Raw genomic sequence first — 25,263 nt, forward strand, 5'->3', positions numbered from 1 at the left:
GCACACCCTCCATCCTGTGGTCAATCTCTTTTGCACTTCTTCTCCCTTCTCATTCAGCTCAACAGTCACTCCAGATTTCTTAGGAACCATATGCACCGGGCTCACCCATCTACTATCGGAGATTGCATACATGACGCCGGCATTTAACCACTTTAGGATTTCCTTCTCAAGGACTTCTCTCATATGAGGATTAAGCCTCCTTTGATGCTCTCTACAAGGTTTGGCTTCCTCTTCCAGGAAGATCCTATGCTCACAAATGGAGGATGGAATCCCCTTGATATCATCAAAAGCCCAACCTATGGCCTCCTTGTGCTCCCTAAGGAATTATGCTAATGCTTGCTCCGGTGTCTAATAAAACTTTGGAAAAGGTTTTGCCTCCTATTTCACAGGTGATAAAAGGAGTGCCGGGGTCTCTCATTTTGATAGGTAGAGCATTCAAAATGCTAGAAGCATTTTCTGAGAGTTTCACTACCTCCCTAGGTTTCCTAGTGGTGCAAGAGTCCTTAAGGTATTTTTTGAGAGAGGGTGCACACCTAAGCATATCTTCCACTGTAACAATCATAGTGGGCTTTTTAAAGTTTTCTAATAACCTATTTTCATATTCATATACAGGTTTCTTTCTATTGAGAGCAGAGGGGTAAGGTACGTCTTGCCCACTCGTAGAAGGTAGAGGCTCCTTCGCGTAGGAAAGATCCTCTTCTTCTACCCCCCTTTCCTCCTTCCTTTTTCTTGAATTCTCTGCAGAATTCTGATAAGGATCTTGAAGTTCTTTTCCACTTCTCAATTTTGAGATTGCTAGAACTTCAGGATCTTCTTCCCTCATATCATCATGAATGGAGTGTTGTACATGATGTAGGTTGCATGGATTTATCAAGGGTTTTGTAGGAAATCTACTAGATGTGCAGGGTGGTTCTGTTGGTGTACCTTGAGGTTCAGAAGGTCCAGGCCTGAAGCTCTCTAGCAGCTTCCTCATTTGCTCTTGAGATTCCAGCATTTGCTTCATTTGAAACTCCATCATCATTTGCATTCTCGTCTCCATTTCTGCCCTCAACCTCTGATTTTGTTTCTCTATCATATCTGAAATAACGGGGATAAGTGCAGAAAAATAAGGTTGTGTTTGAGATGGAACCTGATACTGCTGCTGAGGTCTGGACTGAAATTGCTGCTTTTGCTGGAATTGTGACTGAAATGGAGCTTTGTTTCCTTGGTTGAAGCTCTCTCCACCTTGGAATCCAACTCTCTTTTGGCCAGCCCATGGTTGTGGTTGTTGATTGAATGCTTTCACTTCCTCCTCCATAGATTGGCACGCTCCATCTTCATGTTCTCTGCTGAAACAGAGAGAGCATATTTTGGCTTTAATGATGGGAGAGTTACCTAGAAAAACATTCTTCAAGGTGGAGGTGAGCTCCTCCAATTTCTGATTAGTCTCCCTTAGGCCTGCTTGCAGCTCCCCCTCCTTAGCATTAACCTGCAAAACTCATGCTCTCTTGGGTTGCAGATTTCTCCCATTCTGATTGGCTCCAATTTCCTGCAATTCAGTTTCTGCAACTCTCTCCAAAATGTCAAAAACCTCATCCTCATATGCCGTGTAAAATGTCCCTCCGGTGGCAAGATTCACCTTATTCTTCATGAAATCAGACAGAGATTCATAAAAAATTGGGCTAATTGACATTGCTCAATTCCATGATGAGGGCATTTCCTCAGCAGGTCATTGAACCTCTCCCATGATTCACAAAAGGCCTCACCTTCATGGGGATGGAAATTATGGATTTCTCTTCTATAAAAATTTGTTTTGGAGAGAGGATAAAATTCCCTACATCTCTTCTCAAGAGTTAAAAGTAATTCCTAAGTTACGATACCAAGAAAATGCTTTATCTTTTAACGTCAAAGGAAAATATTTCATTTTAAGCATTTCTGTAGATATTCTTGGAACGTTTTGGGAGGAGCATCTAATATGGAAATCATCTAGGAATTCTAAAGGGTTTTGTGTAGGCAAACCATTGAATTCAGGTAAGGAGTGTATTAGTGCATTGTCATACCTGAACATGATGCCCTCACCTATGTTCAGATTTATATCGGTTTTTCGCAGGTGGTTCTCCAACATGGTTCTCCTCCTCTCTTGGTAGTGGCGTTCTTCTTCTGCCATAGAATTCTTGTTGATTTTCTGGTTCTATGACTGTAGATTATGGAGTTGCGTCTCTTGCAACGTTCTCTGCAAACTTCTCACCAGCCCTGGAAAGTGTCACTACCCTAGAACTTCAGCAGAAAGTTAGAAAGACAATAAGCTGAGGATTTTCAAATCCTGCAGCTTTAGGAGAATGAATCAATAACTGAAAAGAGAAATAAAAATACTACTGTAATACCGTGCTCCCCGGTAGCGGCGCCAGTTGATAAACTCAAATTTTGGGTGTTTTCACTGGTTATTTATCAGTTAAATCGTGTGAGGATTGAGCTTATGCAACAAAACTTACAACCTCACAGCCTTAGGGTAAGTAAGGGTCGATCCACAGGGAGCAGAGAAAACAGCAGAAAATTCTTTTCAGTTTACTGTAGATTATCAGTTCAAGATTTTTAATTTCAGCTTTAATGTTCAGTTAAACTAACCTCAGTTAAGTTCTACAAATTATTCTTTGTAAAAACTTAACTGAACAGAGCCGTCAGCAGAGAATTTCCTATTGACGGTGTGCTCTTGCCCTGTGAGGCAAAGGAGCAAACACCTTGCGCGCAGGTGCGGTCTGTGCGCAGGTGAATGCTCACGCACGGGGTTGCTGCCCGTGCGCAAGTGCTGCCTGCGCGCGGGATGGCTTCCCTATGCGCAGGCTGCTGCTTGCGCACAGCGCGACTGCCTGTGCGCAGGCAGCTAACTACGCGTGGGGTTGCTTGCCTGCGCGCGGATGGCTGGCCTGTGCGCAGGCAGTTACCTGCATGCGGGCACGGCCTGGGCGGCTCGCAGCTAGCTGTGCGCAGCCTTGGCTGCGTGTGGCGGTGCTGCGCGGCGCCTTGGCTGCGTGTAGTGGTGCTGCGCGCGGCCTTGGCTGCGTGTGGCGGTGTTGCGCGCCGCCTTGGCTGCGTGCGGCGGTGTTGTGTGCGGCCTTGGCTGCGTGCGGCGTTGCTACGCACGGCCTTGGCTGCAAGAAGCTCAGCCTGCTGGCAACCTAAGCGGTGGCCTTGGTTGCTAGCTGCCTAGGACCTCCTGCAGGAGTCGATTTCACAGAATTTGCTGAAGAATATTTTAGGGTTTCAAAAAAATGAGAGGGAAAATCAATCTGAACAAACAAAGAACTCAAAGATCAAACTAGAAGATGAACAATCTCGTTTGGAGCAACAGGGAGGTACCTCTCAGCACCTTCCCCTCCAACCTCGATTGTTTTGTAGGGAGAGGATGCACCAACTGAAACTGAAACTCTCACACCACCTTGTGTCACGCCCTTCCGGCAAGATGACGATCGTCGTGCTCCAGCTACTCCTCAGCTTGCTTCTCTCCCAGCTCCAATGCTCATCAGCCTTGGAGGGTCTGCATAAATCCTTCCTCTTCAAGCCCTAGCTTCCTTGAGAGAAATTCTGGACCCCCTACAATGAGCCCTTAAGAGGCTATTTATAGGTTTCTCTTAAAACATGCTTAGTGGAGAAATTAGGGCTTCTTTCTTCTTGATTTTTTGCCAGCTCTTCTTGATCAAGTTCCTCTTTCTTTGGATCCTTAATCCATCTTTGTACTCATTAATCTAATATGTGAGATCTAATCCACTTCATTTAAAGAATCAAGTGGGGTTAGTAAGTTGGAAAACTAATGCATATGAATGACAACAAATATCGATTAAATGGATGCAATGAATACTTTTATGCTCAAGAACTCATTAATATTTGATGACATATTGAGAGTCATCAGGCGTCTAACGGCCCTAGAGTGTTCGGCGTCTAAATCGTAGGACAGTCCGTTTACCATAAGAAGCCCTACTCTTGACAGTGGTGGCTATCCTGTCCGTGATTTTATAATGAAAATTGTGGCAGAGGACGCGATAGCAGAGGACGAGACTGGGAGACGTAATAATACTGGGAAGGAGGGGAGACGAGACTAACGTTAGGATTGCTTAGTCCACGGCGTAATTCTTAATCTGATTTCTGACGTAGGCGCGGACGAGTCGTAGGAGACGGCGCCCCGAACGACGATGACTCCTAGTGGCGTAGCCGATGAGCGTGGGGCGACTTTTGGCAAAGGGTCGACGTTGCACTAGGGGCGGGTGCGAGGCCGTCGATGGTGTGGCAAGCGCGCACAGCTTGGCCAGCCAGAGTGCTGCGCGAACGGACAGGAAGATGCACCGCACACGTCGAGACTGGTTAGGCGGGCGTTCAGTCTCAGGCCTTGGCGCGCGGGCGAGGGAAGGGCAAAGAAGGGGGCCACCCCGCGCGGACGGTGAGCGGTGGGAAGTCAGCTGGCGCGCGAAAGAGGGAAGGCCAGAGAACGACCACCCCGCACGGACCGTGGGCGGCGTGGAGTAACCGGTGCGCGAGGGCGTCCTTTGTCTTCGACACTGTGCGGAGGCCGTCGGCAGGGAAAGACGGCAGATCGGAAGAGGGAGGGCGCGGTCGGCATTGCAAGAATCGGGTAGGACAGGGCGGAGATTCAAGAAAGGGAAGGAGGGGGTGTGGGCTTGATCGGGAATGGGAGGATTCGGGCGGTGAACCAGGAAGGGCGAGGAGAGGGTATCAAGAAATGTGGAAGGAAGGGGTAGAGACCAAGAACGAAGGGGAAAGAGGTGGGCGCAAGGGTGGAGGGGCAGGGAAAACGAAGGGGTCGTGGAGCAAGAATTCAAGAAACGGGATGGTGGAAGGGGTCAAGAAACGGGAAGAAAGTTCAAGAATGGTGGAGGGATGGGTCAAGAACGTGGAGGGGAAGTAGGGGAAGATCAAGAAAGGGGTGGAATGGGTGGAGGAGTGAAAATCCAAGATCAAGAACCTGTCTGAACGTGGTTTCTTGATCGATTTCGGGCGAGCTTCCACGATGAAGCGGGTATCCCAAATCAGCGCAGTGTTGTCATCATCGTAAAGCCTCCAAGAACCCCCAAAGTGATCTCGATGCAGGCCTTCTCGACTAGTGACAGCGGCAACTTCTTGAAGAATCTTTAACTCGTCTCAGAGTGATCTCGACGGCAAGATTCAACACGTTTCCCCGGAGTGATCTCGACGGAGAGATGTGGGCTCTGCCACGGAGTGATCTCGACGTGGGATGGGGCTAGCCAAACCCCCTACACTACAACTATGATAGGGGGTAAACGATTTGTGAATCAACTTTCAACAAAGGCTTCCAAGTGTTCCTTGGGCATGCCATCCCCTTATATAGGGAGGATGGGTGCCAAGAGAACATGGGAGAGGACGAACCGTCGCAAGACGTGGTTCGGCCTCTCCTTACAAATTCAAATACAAATATGAAAATAAAAGGAAATGATGAGGATGAGGCCTAACAACAATGGCCCAGTCCACTAATTCGAAAATACAAATAGACATGCAATGAAAATAAAGAAAGGAATTCTTACACGGCGTATTTGAACCCCGGGTGACGAGCATCGGCGCGGGCTGCTCGACGTGGCTGCTGGCGTGTCGTCGCGTCATCCTCGAATGGATTCGTCGTCTCCGTGGTGTCGTCCTCTGGATGGTCCTCCATCACGAAGTGTTCTCCGTCCAGTGTTTTCTCAGGAAGTTTCCACTGCCGTCGGAATCTGAATTGGTTTTTGAGTTTCTGCTTCTTCTACCTCCCTCTCATGTGTTTCCTCGCGACGCAAATTCGACGTATTGATTTCGATGCTTAGGCATCGTCGCGGTGGGGGAAGACAGTACTCCCGCCCTCGATAAGGGTCGGAGCTGCACCACCAGATTTTTCATCGGTTTTAAAGTCCGAATCTAACCGTGTGGATTTCTGTGGACTGTTTTATCCCTCCTTATAAACCCAATTCCCTTCGTCAACCTGTCCGTCGTCCTTTCCCCTTTGTCACCCCTCACACATCCATCCTACCCTTACCCATATACCCAGTCGTTCCGCCCTTCCTCGTCTACCCCGTAGTCGTCCTACGTCATCATCGCTGCCTGAAGCTGAAGACTCTCTCGTCGATATCACTCCGAGGGTGCCCACGGCCGCAGGCTTGCCAATGACGATCGCCTTCCACGGGATTTCTCAAGGTCCCTCCTAAGGCTTACAGCTCAAGAACCCTCTTCTCGCGGCAAAAGACAACCCTGCCATTGCCATAATCATCCGCTGCCATCTCCAATTCCGTCATCTGCATCTGCGCCCGCTGTTCTCATTGCCATCCCCGCTCCGGCTTTCGCCCGATGCTCGCCCACGCCCGCATCTCTGCCCACATCTGAGCCCCATCGCCGCACGTCCTTTCGCCCTCGCCAGTGCCCCCCCCCCGCTGTCGAGCATCTACTGCGCTGGTGCGGATCCCTCAGTCACATCGGTGCGACTACTCACAGCCACATGCCGTGAGCCACCCGCGCGTCAAGCGGGCACCGCGCTCGCGCGCCCTTCTACGCGCGCACGCGCGCCCACCAGTCAGCGGCCGCGCCCTACGCGCTAGCTACAAACTGCCAGCTCCCGTGTTCCTGCCTGCGCCAGTTGCCCGTCCGCGCCGTGCACCACCTTTGCCCGCGTGCCTGCCCGCGCGCAGACGCTCGCCCACGCCGCACACTCCTCGGTCGTCATTTTCCTCGCGCGCGCCCCTTCGCACGCGCCGCGCGCCACCTCCTCGTCTACGCATCTTTGCGTCCGGCCATGCCTGCTCGCCACGCGCGACTGTGCCCCACACGTCCTCAGTGCTGCTCACCTATCTCTAACCGTTCGCCATCCGCGACATTCGTCCAATACTCAGCCAATCGTGTTGTCCTCTATCATCGACGCTGACCTGAACACGATCTACACCATGGACTATCGACACTAAGGTACACCCCCTCGTCTCCCCTCCTATATTTTTAGTATTATTGTCTCTTCCAGTGTTGTCGTCTAGTATCTCGTTAGCTGCCATCTTTCAACATAATCTGCTGATAGGATTGGCCACCTTCGCCGAGAGATAGTATTTTCTTGTGGTTGATAGGATATTCATTGGTTTGAATGCCGAACATCTTAGGGCCGCCAAACGCCCCTCACCACTTAGCCGTCTAGTCGATTCAATAGGGTCATTGGGAGTTTGATCTCAGATCAATATCTTCCCCTTGATCGATGAGGGTCTTCTTCCCTGTTTGGTGGACGGTCGAGTCTTTGCTCATTCGACGTGTTCTTCATCGTCATATATTCATATCATTCACGAACTTACCCATTGTTTCTTGTGACGTAATACAAGCCGACCGATCCCGGCCGGTCGTATTACATCATATTGGTATCAGAGCCAGTCGTGTTAGCTCTTGCTTAACACGGTCGGTAGCATATCACTAAAGAGATTTTATTGAACTGTGCACGTCATTATTTTGAAAACCATTTACATCATATTGTGCATGTCATATCGGTTCATCGGCATTATACACGGCATAACATCTCATCCATCAGGTGCATACCACTAGAAATTTTTAGGTTGTGAATGGTTGACCATAGGATGGCTCGTACGTGAGCCCAATGTCGGGATACCGATTACATTGAGCGTGATGACGATCGTGACCATGATCTCGTCATAGGAGATCCTCTACTAGAGGATCCATTAGGCGAACGGTTACCCCTAGAACCGATGGAGAATGAAGAGGTACCTTTACCTCCTCCTCCACCTAGGGAAACCGCCACACGGTTCACGAGCCCTCCAGCTGAAGCGGCACCACCAGCACACCGAGCATCCGAAGACCGGCGATCCTCTACCGCCTCCCCTACTCGTAGGGCATCGGTGGTCAAACCCTATGATGACCCCTCGGTTAGCAAGGTTCCCCAGCGCCCGGGCAAGGCTCCAATGCCGGAGCCTCCCGTACCGGCATATCAACCGTGAGATTCTGAGGCACCACCACCTCACTACCGTTGAGCTGAAGATTGGGAGTACGATCGTGGCGAATGACAAATATCTCCCCTTCGGGAGGAGAAAACAGCGCCTCGTTATTACGACGACCGTTCCTATCCTCCGGATAGGAACTACGATCCACCCGAGAACCAGAGTTCTCGATGCTATGAGTACCCCGAGTATCCAGAGGATGGGGTCCCCAACCCCAACCGCATACCGGTGCGGAATGCACCACACTATTCATCTCGACCGGGTAGCCCACGACAGCCACCCGTTGGCCGACGACCGGATGTCACCACTTATAGTGACAGTTCCGCTTACCCGTCGCACTATAGGGTTGCGCCAGCTCATGCACTAGACCCTTACGAGGAGGCCTCAGCACCGCCCCGAGCGGCGCCGAGATACGCTGCCAATTATGATCATGTTCCACGATGTATCTCGACCTAGGAGAGTCCCGCCATACCTCCCACACCCGAAACGTGCATATCCTGCACCTTCCCCATCTCCACCGAGGCAACCGCATCACGACGAGTATCCGGAGGAACGTCCACCTTATCGCCCGGCACCACGACGAGACACTTACTACGAGGAATGCCCGGATCATGTTTATCTGTGGGACGCACCCGTCACCCACCTGCTAATTGACACGAGGACGAACATGAGCGACGAAGAGACGCGCACCACACCATGATCCGGAAAAGTGTACGGATCGAGGTGTCCATCTTCGAAGGATCCTGGAACCAGAAAGATTATACGAATTGGTAGTCAGACCTGGAAAGTTATTTCCAGTGGTATGACATGGACGATGACTTATGCGTGGCCTACGCCAACGCTTGACTAGGAGGCCAGGCGAAAATCTTCTGGAAAAATAATAAGGAAGCGGCCCGACGACGAGGAGATCCACCCTTCACATCGGATGAGATGTCGCGAAAGCTGAAGGATAAGTATATCTCGAACCTTTACATGACGCGACTCATGTTAAAATGGATGGACCTTAAGCAAGGGAAGCGTTAGGTCTCCGACTAGATCGAGGAATTTGAGGAGTATCGGATGCGATGCAAATTTGTGGACAACCCACAAATACAGAACCCCTCGACCGTCGACCTCGCCTACAGTCTCGTTGAGAGCAACGAGCTTAGTCACGACGATGTAGTGTCGACTACCTCCTCGGTGCCCCAACCCGCTCATTCGTCGGCATCATCCACGACGACCTGTACCACCGCCTCTTGGAGCTTGAGTAGTACCATCACTCCTCCATCCCCAGCCCCACTAACGACATCAGCCCCGGCGCCGACGCCACCCACACCATCGGCGATCTCAACGGCTAGAGCCCCAAATGCTCCACGCGAGCCGATTCAGTGTTTTAAGTGGTCGAATACCTTGTCGACGGACCGACTGCCCTAACCTCATGGTTATGGATATACTGGGACAACTGACGGAGGAGCAGCCCGAAGACGATCTCGAGGTGGACGACTACCCTGCCGAGTGCCCGGATGGCGAGGATGTGGATGATCCGCTTGGGTACATCCAAATCATACCAATCACCATGCCATCGACATACCCTGTCGCCACCTTGGATACCACCAGTGGTAGGAGCACCATCGATGGTGCCCGGGCAAACCTCACCTCCGGATAGGTCGACGTTGCTCAGTGCACGTCGATTTTCTACACGTACGTCAAAATTAGTGGACGTACCTACAAGCTAATGGTCGACAGTGGTAGCCGTATCAACGGCATCTCCGAGGACACAGCTACTCGCCTTGGACTTTCTTTGCTTCCTCATTCCACTCCCTACAATGTGTCGTGGATTGACGCATCGACCATTCAGGTGAAGCTGTAGTGCTACATGCCCCTGAAGATGAGTACGTATGACGAGAAAGTCCTATGCGACGTGCTACCAATGAAAATTGGTAGTATCATTCTCGGACGACCTTGGTTGTACGATCATGATGTACAACTATCGGGAAGGGCCAACACGTGCTCTTTTGTCTACGGAGGTCGTAGACTTATATGGTATCCTTCGGTACGACTACCATCATTACCTACGCAGTCGACGACGGCACCATCCCGCACTACGCCCTCCGCCATTATCACTAATGGCTGCATTTTCCGGTGTGAACTGGAACATGACCGGGAGACCTATCCCATATGTTACGCCGTGACACTATCAGACGGAACCACTGAGTCGGAGCAAGAGACCCCACATCCGGAGATCACCCAACTCCTCGAGGAGTATGGGGTTATATTTCCCACCGAGCTGAGTGAGCTCCTTGCTTTGCCGCATATTCAGCATGCCATTGACTTGGTCCCGGGAGCCACTCTCCCTAACTTTCCCCACTACCGTATGGATCAGGTTAAGTACGAAGAGTTATACACACAAGTGAAAGACCTCCTAGCTAAAGGCTTAATCAGGGAAAGCCTTAGCCCATGTGCAGTACCAGCTCTGCTCACCCCGAAGAAAGATGGCACTTGGAGGATGTGTTGCGACTCGCGAGCCATCAACAATCTAACAGTGAAATACCATTTTCCCATACCTCGAGTCCAAGACTTATTCGATGAGATGGTAGGCGCGTCTATCTTTTCCGAGATAGACTTACGGAGCGGCTACCATCAGGTCAGGATAAGGCTTGGGGACGAGTGGAAAGCAGCATTCAAAATAAAGGATGGCCTCTTCGAATGGAATGTTATGCCCTTCGGACTATCGATAGCTCCCAGAACATTCCAGCATTTGATGAACAAAGTGCTCTGCCCATACATCGGTCAATTTGTCGTCGTACACTTCGATGACATTTTGGTGTACAACAGAACCCAGGAGGAACATGCACAGCACCTTTGTCACGTGTGCACCTCGCCACACAAGGAGAAACTATATGCGCACCCGAAGAAGTGTACCTTCTTCACCTTCGAGGTCTCCTCCCTTCGTTTTATCCTGTCCGCGAATGGAGTGGCCGTCCACCCTGCCAAGATTGACGCCATCGTCTCCTGGCCCAAGCTGAAGAGCATTCATGACGTTCGTAGTTTTATCGGACTTGCCACCTTCTATCGAAGGTTCATTCCCGGACTTAGCAGAATCACGGTGCCCACCACTGACATCCTTAGGGGGGATAAATTCGAGTGGACATCCGATGCCGACCAGGCTTTCGAGCTTCTTAAGAAGCTCATGATGGAAGCTCCGGGTCATCAAACTCCCTGATTTCAACAAGGTATTCGAGGTCGCATGTGATGCTTTTGGAGTTGGGATTGGAGGAGTACTTAGCCAAGAGGGACATCCCATCGAGTACTTCAGCGAGAAGCTGAATGATACTCGCAAACGGTACGACAACTACGACTGAGAGTTCTATGCTCTCGTATAGTCCCTGCATCATTGGCACCATTACCTACTCCCCAAGGAGTTCTTGCTATACTCGGATAACGGAGCCCTTCGACACCTTCAAGATCAGAAGAAGTTCAACGATCACCATGCTCGATGGATCGCTGATAACTTGCAAATTAACATGATTAATTAATGAATTTTACCTTATATTTACGTGTTTTAATGACTATATTTGCATGTTATCATATTAAAATAAAGATAGATCATTTAACCTTTCATTTTATTATTAATTCTGATTCTTTATCATTTTTTATGGAATTTAACTTCATTTCAGTGAAGAAATATTTTTTACAGGGCTTTAAATACTTGTCTAAAGGTTGGTAAGTGTTTCCATACTTTTTCTGGAAATTTTCCATATTTTTATATAATTGTTTGACCATTATATAGCCAAGAAATGATTTTTACATATTTAAATAACACATATATTATTTAGTTGGCATTTATAATATATTTAAATATTTACTAAGGAGTATCCACATCATTCGCCCAAAATTCGGGCGAATAAATGGATATATTTATTTAAATAAGAATAAAGAGAGAGAGAATGAGTGGTTATTATTATATAATAAATAGAGAGATGAGAGAGAGAAGAATAGTCAACATAAGCGGCTATGATTTAAAATATATAAAAGAGAGAAGAGACAGAGAAGAATAGTCAACATAAGTGGCTATGATTTAAAATATTTAAAGAGAGAAGAGAGAGAAGAATAGCGGCTTATGATTTAAAATAAAAGAGAGAAGAGAGAGAGAAGAATGGTCAAAGATTGCGGCTAAGAGAATAAATTTTTTTTTTTTTTTAAAAAGACCTTTTGTCCTTTTCTTTTGTTTTTATTATTTCAGGGTGACGTGGAGCATTCCTACCCATTCAAATAACGAAATCACTTGCCAATGATTGCAGGCTGAGGACGCGCACAACAACGTGTCACGGCGTGATCCGAGAAAGCGGAAAACGAGAAATAATCATGCTAGCCAATCAAAACACGCCATTTCCAAACTTATTGGATGAGAGATAAATAAATCCAACGGCTCAGATTTTTTCTCACTAAAACCTTGATATCTTGAGATCTACATGTCCGATTGGGCTGAAATTTTGAGGGTAGGTTCGTCTTTTCCCCCTCTACAATCCAGACGGTTGGATCTTTAAATGGAGGTTTGGAAAAGGGCAAAAATCACTTTTGGACAATCTCCCCCAAGCAATTGGCCAAGAAGGACATAGGAGGGATTCTTGGAGTCGACAGATCTTGCTTCTGAACTCAAATTTGTAAGTCTCTGATTTGTATTTCAATCATCTTCTTGAACGATTCTAAAACGCCAAGGCATGGGCGAAATGTACATGCCCTAGAAGTTTGTTTTGAATAGGATTAGCACTTTGTTTTGATTCCGATTCAAGATCTTGTTTTTGATCCTTGATTCTACATCAACTTAAAACATTTATGCTTCATTAGATTTTTAATTTAGGGTCGGATTTCAATTTTTTCCCCAATTTCTTCACTTTCTCTCTCTAGGTTAATTTGTTTAGTTTCTCTCTCTATATTTCGATTTTTATTGTTTAGGAATTTAATTTAATATATAGAAAAACTTAAAAATAAAATTTGAATGGAAAATTCATCTATCTTGAACTCCAATTTAAAGATCTCTTTCTTGATTATTTAATTCCCAATTTTAATTCATAAAATTGTTTTAAAAATTATAATAATTGGGAAATTAATAATCTGAATTCATCTAAGCTTAAAATTATAAAATTCCTATCTTGAATTTTCTGACCGAAATATTAAAAAATCAAAATTAAGTTTTACTTAATTTTGATTAATTAAAGAATATTATTGAGGAAAATTAAGATTTAATAATTGCAAAATTAATTCATTCTTGAATTAATTTATTAAAATTGGATAGAAATTCTCATTTGTTGCCTCCCTGTGGTTCGACCCCTTACTTGCTCTATATTCATATTTAGTGATTAAGAGAAATTATAAATTTTATTGCATAAGTCTAAAAACCCAAACAACGACATATTTTACTTACATTTTCAGGCTTATCAATCGCCTACCTCCAATACTTCACCTTCGTCATACTGCACAAGAAGGGAAAGGAAAATGTCGTCGCGGATGCCTTGAGTCGACGACCACTAATCCTTAACATCATAACGAGCCAAGTCCTTGGGGTTGAAAAGATCTGAGACGAGTATGCTGAGTGCCCGGACTCCTCCTTCGCTGACACGGCCACCCCTAGATCAAGAGACTACTACCTCGATGACGGCTACCTATACTGTGGCAGAAGACTTTGGATACCTCGAACCTCGATTCGAGATTTCCTTATCCACGAGACCCATTCCGGTGGCCTAAGTGGCCACTTTGGGATTAACAAGACGATCCTCGCACTTGAGGATAAATTTTTTTGGCCTTCAGTGAAGAGGGACGTTGGGAAATTTATTTCACGATGCCTTACCTCCTCCCGCGCGAAGCTCATGAAGCAAAACACCGGGCTATACACACCACTACCCGTCGTGGAGAGACCATGGGAAGCCGTTAATCTTGACTTTGTTTTGGGGTTACCTAAAACCGCGCGACACCGTGACTCAATTATGGTTGTGGTAGATAGATTTTGAAAGATGGCCCATTTCATTCCGTGTTCGAAGACCTTCGACGCCTCTCAGATAGCACGCATCTTCTTCGATCACGTTGTCAAGCTACACGGAGTGCCCAAGACAATCGTCTCCGATCGAGACGTCAAATTTACAAGCTATTTCTAGGAAACGTTGTGGGTCCTTATGGGCACAAAACTTAAATTTTCTTCGGCATACCATCATTAGACGGATGGTCAGACCGAGGTGGTTAACCGCAGCCTCGGCAATCTTCTGAGATCTATTGTCGGCGATAACGTAGCCGCATGGGATCAAGTCCTTCCTCGAGCGGAATTCGCCTTTAACTACTCGGTTAATCGTACCGCGGGCAAGGCGCCGTTCGAGATTATCTATGGTCAACTACCACGTCGACCCCTTCACCTCATGCCATTAGATGAAAAACATACAATCTCAGATAATGCATTAGAATTTGCCGAACATATTAAGAACATGCATGATAGCATACATTCACGCATTACATCCATGACTGAGCAATACAAGGCGTCCGCAGATAAGGGTCGTAGGCCTATGTCATTCTCTGAGGGAGAATTAGTCCTAGACCGATTGAGGCCTAAGAGATTCTCTCCTGGGGTCGCTACGAAGGTCCATGGTCGTAGCGCCGGGCCTTTCCCAATAGCCCAGAAGATCGACGACAACGCCTACGTTGTGAGCATTGCGCCAACTTGGGGGATTAGTTCAACGTTTAATGTCAGTGATCTATCCCAATACCATTCTTCACCACCGATGATCGAGCCTCACAGCCATTTGAGCCTGAGAAGAGCAGAGAGTAAGAGTCAACCTGCCCCCTCTCCGTTTCCCCTCCTTGTACGGCAAGACGAGATAAAAACGATATTGCAGGAGGTAATTCACGCTAGGGGGAGTGTGTCAGTCGCATGTTCTTAGTCTGCTGGCAGGGGCGGCCATCATCCGACGACACGAGGATCTCCGAGGACGATGTTCGCCGACTCTGACCGGACCTGGTTCCACCGCTAAAGGATATCGCGGAGCTTTGCTCGCCGGAGTCGAGCTCCTCCCACCTCGGGAGGATGATGGAGGACCATCCTGGAGACGTCACGACTGGACGACATTAGCCACACCGAGCAGCTCACGTCGATGCTCGCCACCCGGGGTTCAAGTACCCCGCATAAGCATCTCTATCTCCCTTGTGTTTGTTTATGTTTTTGCTTGGGTCTTTGGATTTCATGGACTGGGCCAATGTTTGGCCTCGCCTTCGTCTTTTACTTTTGAAATTTTGGTTTTATTGTCAAATTGTAAGGAGAGCCCGAACCACGTCTCGCGACGGTTCATCCTCTCGCCACGTTCGCTTGGCACCTATCCTCACTATATAAGGGGATAGCATGCCCAAGGAACATTTGAGTCATTTGTTGAAGAGATTTTCCAACTTGTGTCTGCACTTATCATAGAGAGTAGAGTGTAGGAGGTTTGGCTAGCCTCACCCACGTCGAGATCACGCCATGGATAGAGCCCCATTGTCACGTTGAGATCACTCTGTGACGACATGCCCAATCGTTCCATCGAGACCACTCCAGAACGAGAAAAGATCCAAGAAAGTCATCGCTGACTGGAGCTCAAGACTCTCTCGTCGAGATCACTCCGAGGGTGCCTTCCTCGACGATTTCTCAAGGCTTGCCAATGACGATCGCCTTCCACGGGATTTCTCCAGGTCCCTCCTAAGGCTTACAGCTCAAGAACCCTCTTCTTGAGGTTCAAGACAACCCTGCCATCACCATCATCATCCGCTGCCATCTCCAATTCCGTCATCTGCATCTGCGCCCGCTGTTCTCATCACCATCCCCGCTCTGGCGTTTGCCCGGCGCTCGCCCACGGCCACATCTTCGCCCACATCTGAGCTCCACTGCCGCACGTCCTTCCGCCCTCGCCAGCGCCCCCCCGCTGCGGAGCGTCTACTGCGACTCAGTCGCATCGGTGCGACTGCCCACGGCCACCTGCTGTGAATCACCCGCGCGTTGAGCCGGCACAACAGTCGCGCGCCTTCCACGCGTGCATGCGCGCCCGCTTGTCTTCGGCCTCGCCCTGCACGCGAGCTGCGAACCGCTTGCTCCCGTGCACCTTCCTGCGCCAGTCGCCCGTCCGCGCCGTGCACCGCCTGTGCCCGTGCGCCTGCCCGTGCGCATACGCTTGCCCGCGCCGCACACTCCTCGTTCGTCATTTTCCGCGCGCGCCCCTTCACACGCGCCGCACGCCACCTCCTCGTTTGTGCATCTTCACGTCCGGTCGTGCCTCCTCGCCGTGGGCGACTGTGCCCCACACGTCCTCGGCGCTGCTCACCCATCTCCGACCATTCGCCATCCGCGACCTTCGTCCAGTACTCCGCCAATCGTGCTGTCCTCTATCATCGACGCCGACCTGAACACGATCTACACCATGGACTATCGACACTAAGGTACACCCCCTTGTCTCCCCTCCTACATTTTCAATATTATTGTCGCTTCCAGTGTTGTCATCCACTATCTCGTCCGCTGCCATCTTCCAAAATATTCTGCGGATAGGATTAGCCACCTTCGTCGAGAGATAGGATCTTCTTGTGATTGATAGGATATTCATTGGTTTGAATGCCGAACATCTTAGGGCCGTCAAACGCCCCTCACCACTTAGTCGACTAGTCGGTCAATAGGGTCATTGGGAGTTTAATCTCGGATCAATATCTTCCCCTCGATCGGCAAGGGTCTTCTTCCCTGTTCGTGAACGACCGAGTCTTTGCTCATTCGACGTGTTCTTCATCGTCATATATTCATATCATTCACAAACTTACCCATTGTTTCTTGTGACGTAATACGAGCCGACCAATCCCGGCAGAGAGCAGGCAGGTCGTGGTGTTTGCGGCCGTGCGGGCGTCAATGCTCAGAGGCACGCAGGTGGCGACGCCTTGAGGCGCATGGGGACGTGGCGCGGTTGGGCTCGGAGAGCCAGTCCATAACGAGCAGGCGGTTGGGCAACTCGTGAGTCGCGCGGTTGGTGGAGCCAGGCATGCGCAAGCATGATGCAGCGGCAGGCAGGGGTGATGGACGGCGGTGCAACGGCAAGCAGGGACGTCTGTCGGCGAAGTGTGATGGAGCTGAGGAATGGCGGGAGCGAGGACAGCAGGGATGGTACCTGGGGGGCGTGCGGCGGCGCAGCAGCGGCTCTTCTCTTCTCCCTCCTTTCTTCCTTCTTCTCTTCCTTCTTTCTCTCTTTCTCCTCCTCCTTCCTTCTCTCTCTTCCTTTTGCACTCTCCTTGAGCATGCGACTCTTCAACTTCCAAACATTATGAAATGTACTCAATAGTCAATAGTATTTTCAGGGGCGTTCAGCACTCCCTTTTACAGGAGACAGGTAAATGGGCCCCTTAACTACAAAAATGGGAAAACAAGATGAAAAGTAAAAAGGGAGGTTTACTAGGGCCCACTAAGGGAGGGGAAGAAATCCTAATACGGGAAAATCCCACTCTGCGTCGTAGATGAGATGATAGAAAACTACAAAAGGAAATATGCAAGAAAATATAATGATTGGGCGGAATCAAAGAAACGCACCATTACCCAGAATATCTGAATCCGGGTGTGCGCGTCATTGTTTTAGCTTGTCATGCGGGCTAGATGCAAGCCAGTCGTGATATCGATGGTAGTGCTGACTCCTCGAGCAATGGTCCTGCGGTCTCAGACCGTTCATTGATGGAGGAGCAACTCCGTAGGGATATAAAGGAACTTCGTTCCTCGGGGCGTATACGGCCGCTTGTAGGTCATTGATAGTAGAATTCCGCAAGGCAGAAGTTTCTATTAGAGGGGTAAGTCCGGTCTTCCAAGTATCAAAGGGGTCGATACCGGTCTGGTGGCACTAACCATTGATGATGGTTCTCCGAATGGTGCTGCGGGCGATAGTGACATGCCAATAGTTCGTTCGATCGGAGGTTGTGTAGGCTGCTCCTCTTTGGAGCATTGCTGTTCAGTGGTGAGCATTATCCGCTTACCAGTCAACTACATTCTCACTGTTCGGTGGCCTAGTTATAGGCACAAACGCAGATGAGAGACGGTCTTCACACCGTGTTGATAGTATGGGTCGAGGCGACCCCCTAAGAGGGGTGGGAATCTGTGCTATGGTATTCTCGTCTAAACGTAGAGGAAAGTCACCCTCCACATCTTTCGGACTTGCATCCTTGAACTGATCAGGGTCTGGACCTTCCGCTGGAAGATCCACAACGTCGGGATCATATAGGGGGTCCATTCTGACATACTCGTCACCTAATACACAACGGGCTTGAGCCGTCGTTTGAACCATTTATATGTTCAAGGTACCCCCACTAGTTTCACTATGGGTTCTAATTGAAATACAAAATGACGTGCTATGAATGAATTTCAAAAACTAAAATGTATAATTGAACAAACAAATTGAATGGAATTATACAATTGACTATGTTAAGCGAAAGCTAATACAACCTGGCTCTGATACTAATAGGATGTAACACGCCTTGCCAAGATCGGTCGGCTCGGGTTACACCACAATTAGTGTTTAAGGAATCACAATTAGTGGCTTATTATTATGATAATGAATTTTAAGAAACAACGACAAGTACAAAGTAACATGACGAACAAGTTCAGTGAGTAGCTAAGTTGGCAAAGTTTGGTTGAGCACAAGTGACTTCCCAACATCCCTTTGGACCAAATTCGAACGCATGTGACTAGGGTAGCTCAACTTTTGAAGAGTGTCCAATGTTCTCGAAAGAAGCTAATGCACTACCACAAGAAGAAACATTCTATTTACTATCTCCAAGGTTTTAGACGAGTCTAACGAGGTCGTAATGCTCGGGGCAAAAACACAGTGAGACGAATAATGAAAGAAATAAGGATCTAAAAATGACAGGGATGTAAGGATCTTTTGAACTTGGCAATTCGTGCAAGGGGGTCCGTCGATGAAGAGGAGAGCGGGGAATGTGGCTCGGGCGAGGGCGTAAGCGCATGGGAGGCCACAGATGCTAGTGCGGGCATGGGCGCAGCGCGGACACAGTGTAATGGGCCTAGCGAAAGCTAGTGTGGCCGCAGGCGCAGACGCGATTGAGGGTGCAGCGCGTTAGGCTGCTGTGGGTGTGTTTCGTGGCCACATGCACATGTAGAGGGCGCAATGCACGTGGAGGCGCAGATGGGTTGAAGCACGGCGCGTACTCGGGCATGGCATGGCCGACGGCTAGAGGTTTGGCCCTAGGCACAAACGCGCTCAGGGGCGTGGTGCACCTGGCTGCTACGGGGCAGGTACTGGGCGCGGTGCGTTTGGCGGCCATATGCGCTTTCGGAGGGCATAGTGCGTGCGTGGGCATAGACATGGATGACTGCGTGGCATAAACACACGCGTGGTGCACCTGGCGGTTGCCGGTGTGGCTGGAAGAGCGATTGCCATTGGGGTTGCGGCGCACTTGCTACTAAGGGCGCATGGGGAGTAGCGACGTGCTCGGGGGCTACAGGCGAAGGCGCAGGTGTGGGTTCCGAGAGCCTGATAATTGCGGTTGCAAGCTAGGGTGGGGCTGACGCTAGGTTGCAGAGGTGTTCTCAAGTAGTGAATTCATCCGGTGATGTACATCGATGGCAATGCTCCACGGATATATCCACGAATCAAGTTCTTAATCTCTTATTGAAGTGCAACAACCATGTAATGGTTTTCTTGCAAGAAAGAAACTTGCACTATAAGAGGACAAGGGACTCCACGTTGATACTTCTTGGAGTGGAAACCACACTTCCCACGATCTACGACGAGGTTGGTCTTCAACGAAAGTATTCTCTTGGCTAGGGCTAAGAAGGGAAAACAACAAAATACTGGGATTTCCAATAATAAGCCTGTCCATCCTCTTGGGCATGCCATCCTTATACATGGGAACGGGCATGCCCAATTAGCATATCTTGAGAAACCCATCTCAACCGAGCGGTTTTCTTGAAAACAAGAAAATAAAATAAAATGAACAAGATGGATGAGGCCAAAACACAAACGGCCTGGTACAAAATCCAGACATCCCATTACAACAAAGATACAAAGAAAATAAACATAGAACGTGTATGCAACTTTGATGCTACTTCGAGTACTTGAACAAGGCCTCGCGGGCATCGGCTCGAGCAGCTCGGTGTGGCCGTTGGTGGCGGGTCATTGTGCTGTCGAGATGGTCCCCCATCACCCAGTTTCTGAAAGCATCAAAAAAATTGGCCGTGGAGAATACCAGTGGACGGCGGGACGATGCATTGAGTGATCTCGAAATAGCTCCCCTAGGTAGTTGGACATCATGGTTGAATAACCATGGTAAGCCTGAGATAGTACTAAGAATTCTCATGGGTAGCACATAGCACAACACCTTCTCATCATATCTGCTCATGTTAAGAAGCACGTGGCATTCCAACTTCACTAATACAGTATAAGCATCGATCCATGTTACATTATAAGGTATGGGGTGCGGAGTTAGGGTGAGACCAGGTTTGGCCGTCATATTCTCACAGATTGCATTAATGCAACTTCAACTATCTTATAAGCATATCCTCCAATATTTACAGATGAATAAAAGATAGACGTACACTGAGCTATGTTATTAGTTATGGACGTCATCAGTTTCAACAAGGCTGGCAAAATTTTTGTAAGTGTTGAGTCTAGATGACTCATCCTGAACTTTGGTCAATGGTCGGGGGCGTTCTATTGTACTTTATCTAGTTGGAGTGTAGCTGCTAACGTGGGATTTTACCTACATGAAGTACGAGAGCTTCTTCAGTCCCGAGCACCTAGCTGGATCTCGAGATTCACAACTGGTTGCACCAGGGCTTGTTGGACTCCTAGAACAAAGGCTCTTCGTACTTGTAACTATATAGGTGTTCTCCAATATATTCAATGGCCACTAGGTCTTCTTCCAGAGAAGATTCTAATGGGTTTCTGTGAATGCCCATATTCATAATTGATGGAAAATCTGTGCGATGATGTCCGAATCAACTGCACTCGAACACTGCATAGGTTCACCAGGAGTATTTCGTGCGCGATCGATGGAGACAACTGATGAATCTTCTCGTATCATAGCTATGCTTAGAGTAGGAGGAACCTATGCTCTAAGAGTAAAGTTCATTACTCCTGTTCATCCAGAAGTGGTTCGAGAAGTGTTGTTCGTAGATGAATAGTCGTTGCGGCCCTAGGTAGGACTAGAGTAGTTGGAGCTACATAGTCAATATGGTACTCATTGCTTTACACCAAGCTATAAGCTAAGCCTACGGTTAAGAGATTATGTTCTAACACTCGTTCCCAAGATTAGAATGGAGTCCATGGATGCAGGAAGCGATATTAATTTTTGAACTGTGCAAAAAATTTACATATTTTCAGGAATTGCTCAAATTCTTCAACATACTCATTAACCTTTTGTTTGTCTTGCTTAAGTTCTATCCATTCAGCATCAGTCGAGTCATGTAAAGCTTTAGAATATATTTTTCCTAAACCTTGGAATGTATCGCATCCCATGTCACAGATGGGTCTCCCCGATACTGTGCCACTTCCTTTTCATACATCCAAAATGTTTTTGATTGTCCTCCATGAAGAGATTCAGCATATCTTATACAGAGAGCACCATTGGGAATAACGTTTCTGGGTAGATTACTAATCAGTATAGTCCTTCGGATTTTGGGATCCTCCGACGATGGGGACTTCGACATGCACACTCTTTTGGATCATAGAACGCATGCTTCTTGTCTTCAGTCTCCCTTATCATCATTATGATATTGGCAACAGGAGGAGGTCGTGGAATGTCCTGGGGTACTAGATAATCTATTTTCTCAATAATTGTTAGCGGGCGGAACCGGGTGACGATAATAAGGTAGATCCTAATGATATCCATGTCGGATGTGGGCGGCATAAGGAACTTCTGGCAGTATTGGGGTGGGCTCACCATGGAGATTCAATGGTGCATAGGCAATCACTGATGCCTGATGAGTTGGTGGTCCCATCAGGTACCTCGGTTGGTGTACTGGCGGGTACTCCATAGAATTTAATGGCGGAGCCATTGAGGAAAGGGGCGGTTCTGTGTATTGATTTGGCAATTGAGCAGATTGTGGACAATAATTCCGCATGTATACCTGGATTTGGTTTGTATCGGGTCGGTGGAGGAGGTAGACTAGTGTCATTATGTCGTCCACCAGGTATATCGCACAATAGAGGGTAAATGGGGCACATGTGTGGTGGGAGCTACCCCCTAAGGGTATGCTTGAGGGTCATAATAAGGGGAATGCTGAAATTATGGTGGACAAAATTTCTTAACCAGTGGATAGAGGCGATCATAGTGGTGTCGTTGATTTCTGTACAATTCAGTTGATGGTAACCTTCGGCGATGATTTTCCTACTACAACTGTCATGGGTACAATGGTTCACCCATTGGTGATCCATGTTCACATTGTAATTGTGGTGGTGGCTCCTGAACTATGGGAGGGGGGAGGGTTGAGTTGTTCCCCATTGGGGGCTTCCCTTGTGAATGTGGAAGTTTATTCGCACAAGAGTTTGCATGGTATCCGTTTGGTGGTGTTCTAGGAGTAAGTGCCGAGACAACAGAAATATGGTCCTTCAACAGGATAAGTAGGGCGCGGACGGATTTTAGTATAATAGTTTTCCGGGATTCATATGAATTAATGTTAAACTCAAAATTAGGGTTTTAACTCGTCATGGAGCTTTTGAGTTTGATCAATAAAAATATAAACCTGTATTCACTTAATGAAATCTAATTAGTGATGAGTAAGGATTTTATCCAAAGGGAAAGATAAATAAATATTCAATTTACTTTGAATAGTGATTATTGAGCTAAGGAAAGATATGTATAAAATAAAGAGTAGGGAGACCTGAAAAATATAAGGTGAAAACATTATAATTATGTATAATATTAAGATGCTTATAGTCTGTAGTGATAATGATGATATAATCAGAATGAGTGAGAGAGAAGGGCCCACTAGCTAGAGTCGGGACCCATTTACTGTGATTCCTACAGATGTCTGGATGTAATACAACCTTGGCATATTCAGAATGTTCTTCCTGAAAATGTTCAGCTCGAGGATCTTCGTGTAAAATGTCCACAATATGGAAATCATATATAGGATCCGTGTCCCTTTCCCCATACAGCAAGCCATAGCTGCGCACGAGTTTGTGCAATTGTATGGCGAACTTTCACATTCAAAAATACCAGAGGATCTATAAATATGATGATATGTCAAGAATATGTATGAGATGATGTACATATGAATTTTCAAATATGACTAATGTTATGAAAGAAAAATGGAAGCATGATATAGCCGTCACCCTGTTAATCAAAATCAACGTGAAGGGATCTGATACCAATATGACCCAATACGTGGTCGCTGGTATTCCTTGGCATGTGTTACAATAGAGAAGATGAGAAAATATGCGGGAAATGATATTAAAATGACCTTTGATATCATAACTCAAAACAAGCATATATAAAGTCAGACAGCCCAGAAAAATAGTTTAAAATGAATTCTCGAATTGAGAAGATTAATCGCATTTAGACTCTCAAAGACCCACGAAATTAACTAAAGACCTGTGACGCAAGGTGCTCAACAGCCCACTAAAGTCTGCAATTCTCTATATCGAGCAATATGTTTTCTACCATAAGTATTATTCTTATCAATCGAGGTTGGTCGTATCGTACGTATGATTATGTTGTGTTCGGCAGAGGCGCATATATGCGGAGAGGGCAGTGAACAAAGTAACAATAGCAACAGGAATGGGAGGTAATAATAACCTGATGTTTGACGAGGCAATACTCGCAATGATCCCATAAATCTGAACAGAAGTGTGTGTTTGGACTTTAGACATATGCTACGGATATGTATTCAGCCTTGTGCATGTGAGACAACTAGGTGATGACAGCTTGATGCGCGGCCAATAGTAACATTCGATGGAGGTGTGGGAGGGATGATGCGTATGATGAGACGTAGTGTACCATGGCCAAGGGTGTGCACTGTTGGGACATGCAGTTCTGGGGCGCATGGTGTGAGGACGCGCGGTGCTAAGTGATGTAATACGACGTTGCCCGGGATTGAGCGGCTCGTATTACGTCACAGGAATACGATGATTTATATGTGATTATTATGAATGAACGATGTCGAGTAAGGAAATCCCATAATGAGCAATAGTAGGATGTCCACGCGTAGGGAGGGAGATCAGCAACAATCAATGATCGAGATATTGATCCCAAATCAACCTCCTAATGACCCTAAGGACCAACTAGACGTCTAAGGTATGAGGGGCGTTTTACGGCCCAAAAATGTCCAACGTCTAGATTCAACGTCTAACCTTCTACCACAAGAAGAGACCTATTCCTCAACGATGGTGGCTATCCTATCAATAGAGCAAAGAACACCCGGTAGAGGACGAGATAGCGGAAGATGGTACTGCAAGACGTAATAATACTGGAATAATGGAGGGGAGACGGAGAGATACCTGATTTGACGATAGTTCACGACGGGGAAGCAGTGGAGTTGACGGTGGATGAAGGTGAGTTGACAGCAGGATTGCGGTGGACGACGGCGGCAGCGGCGGGTGGTGCGAGGCCTCCGAGTGGAAGGTTTCTTGAAACAAACACCCAAGAAGGCTGTGATAGAGGGACGTTTCTTGATCTTCTTGGATGGCTGTTGGAGAGTGTTGGACGAATCTTGGATGGATCTTGGTGGTGGGCGATGGTGGCGGGGGACGATTCCGGCGGTGGGGGCGATATCCTCCAAGAAGATGTTTCTTGAAAATAACCACCAAAGAAGACTGTGATAGGGGGGCGTTTCTTGATCTTCTTGGAGGGATCTTGGAGGGTTCTGGACAAATCTTGGCTGGATCTTGGTGGAGGGTGATGGCGGCGGCGGACGATGGCGGCGGCGGGGACGATAGCCTCCAAGAAGAGGTTTCTTGAAAATAACCACCCAAGAAGACTGTGATAAGGGGGCGTTTCTTGATTTTCTTGGATGGATCTTGGAGGAGGGCAATGGTGGTGGCAGACGACCTTGGCGACGGGGACGATAGCCTCCAAGAGGAGATTTCTTGGACGTTTCTCGGGGCCTAGCAACCCAAGATTCCCAAGGAGAGGGCGTTCTTGGAGGTGGTTGGTGAAATCTTGGGGAGGAACGACGGCGACGCGTAGCCGGAGTGATCTGGACGGTGACGATTGACGATGCTTCTCCCTTGATGACGCTTTCTTGAATCCTTGAGACCTTTCGGAGTGATCTCAACTGAGGGCTTCTTGGCTTCAAGAAGGAACGAGTTCTTGAATCTTTACGCAACCCGGAGTGATC

General features: G+C 47.8%; 1 non-coding gene across 1 annotated transcript; it reads left to right on the forward strand.

Annotated features, from left to right (window-relative positions):
• The first annotated feature begins 1,678 nt into the window (after positions 1–1,678).
• LOC144704010 (small nucleolar RNA R71) lies at positions 1,679–1,787 on the forward strand. The gene has a single exon (XR_013581703.1). It is a non-coding gene; the product is annotated as a small nucleolar RNA R71 (small nucleolar RNA).
• Positions 1,788–25,263: the final 23,476 nt, after the last annotated feature.

Source organism: Wolffia australiana, chromosome 5 (genome assembly GCF_029677425.1).
Source record: "Wolffia australiana isolate 7733 chromosome 5, ASM2967742v1".
Lineage (NCBI taxonomy): Eukaryota > Viridiplantae > Streptophyta > Magnoliopsida > Alismatales > Araceae > Wolffia > Wolffia australiana.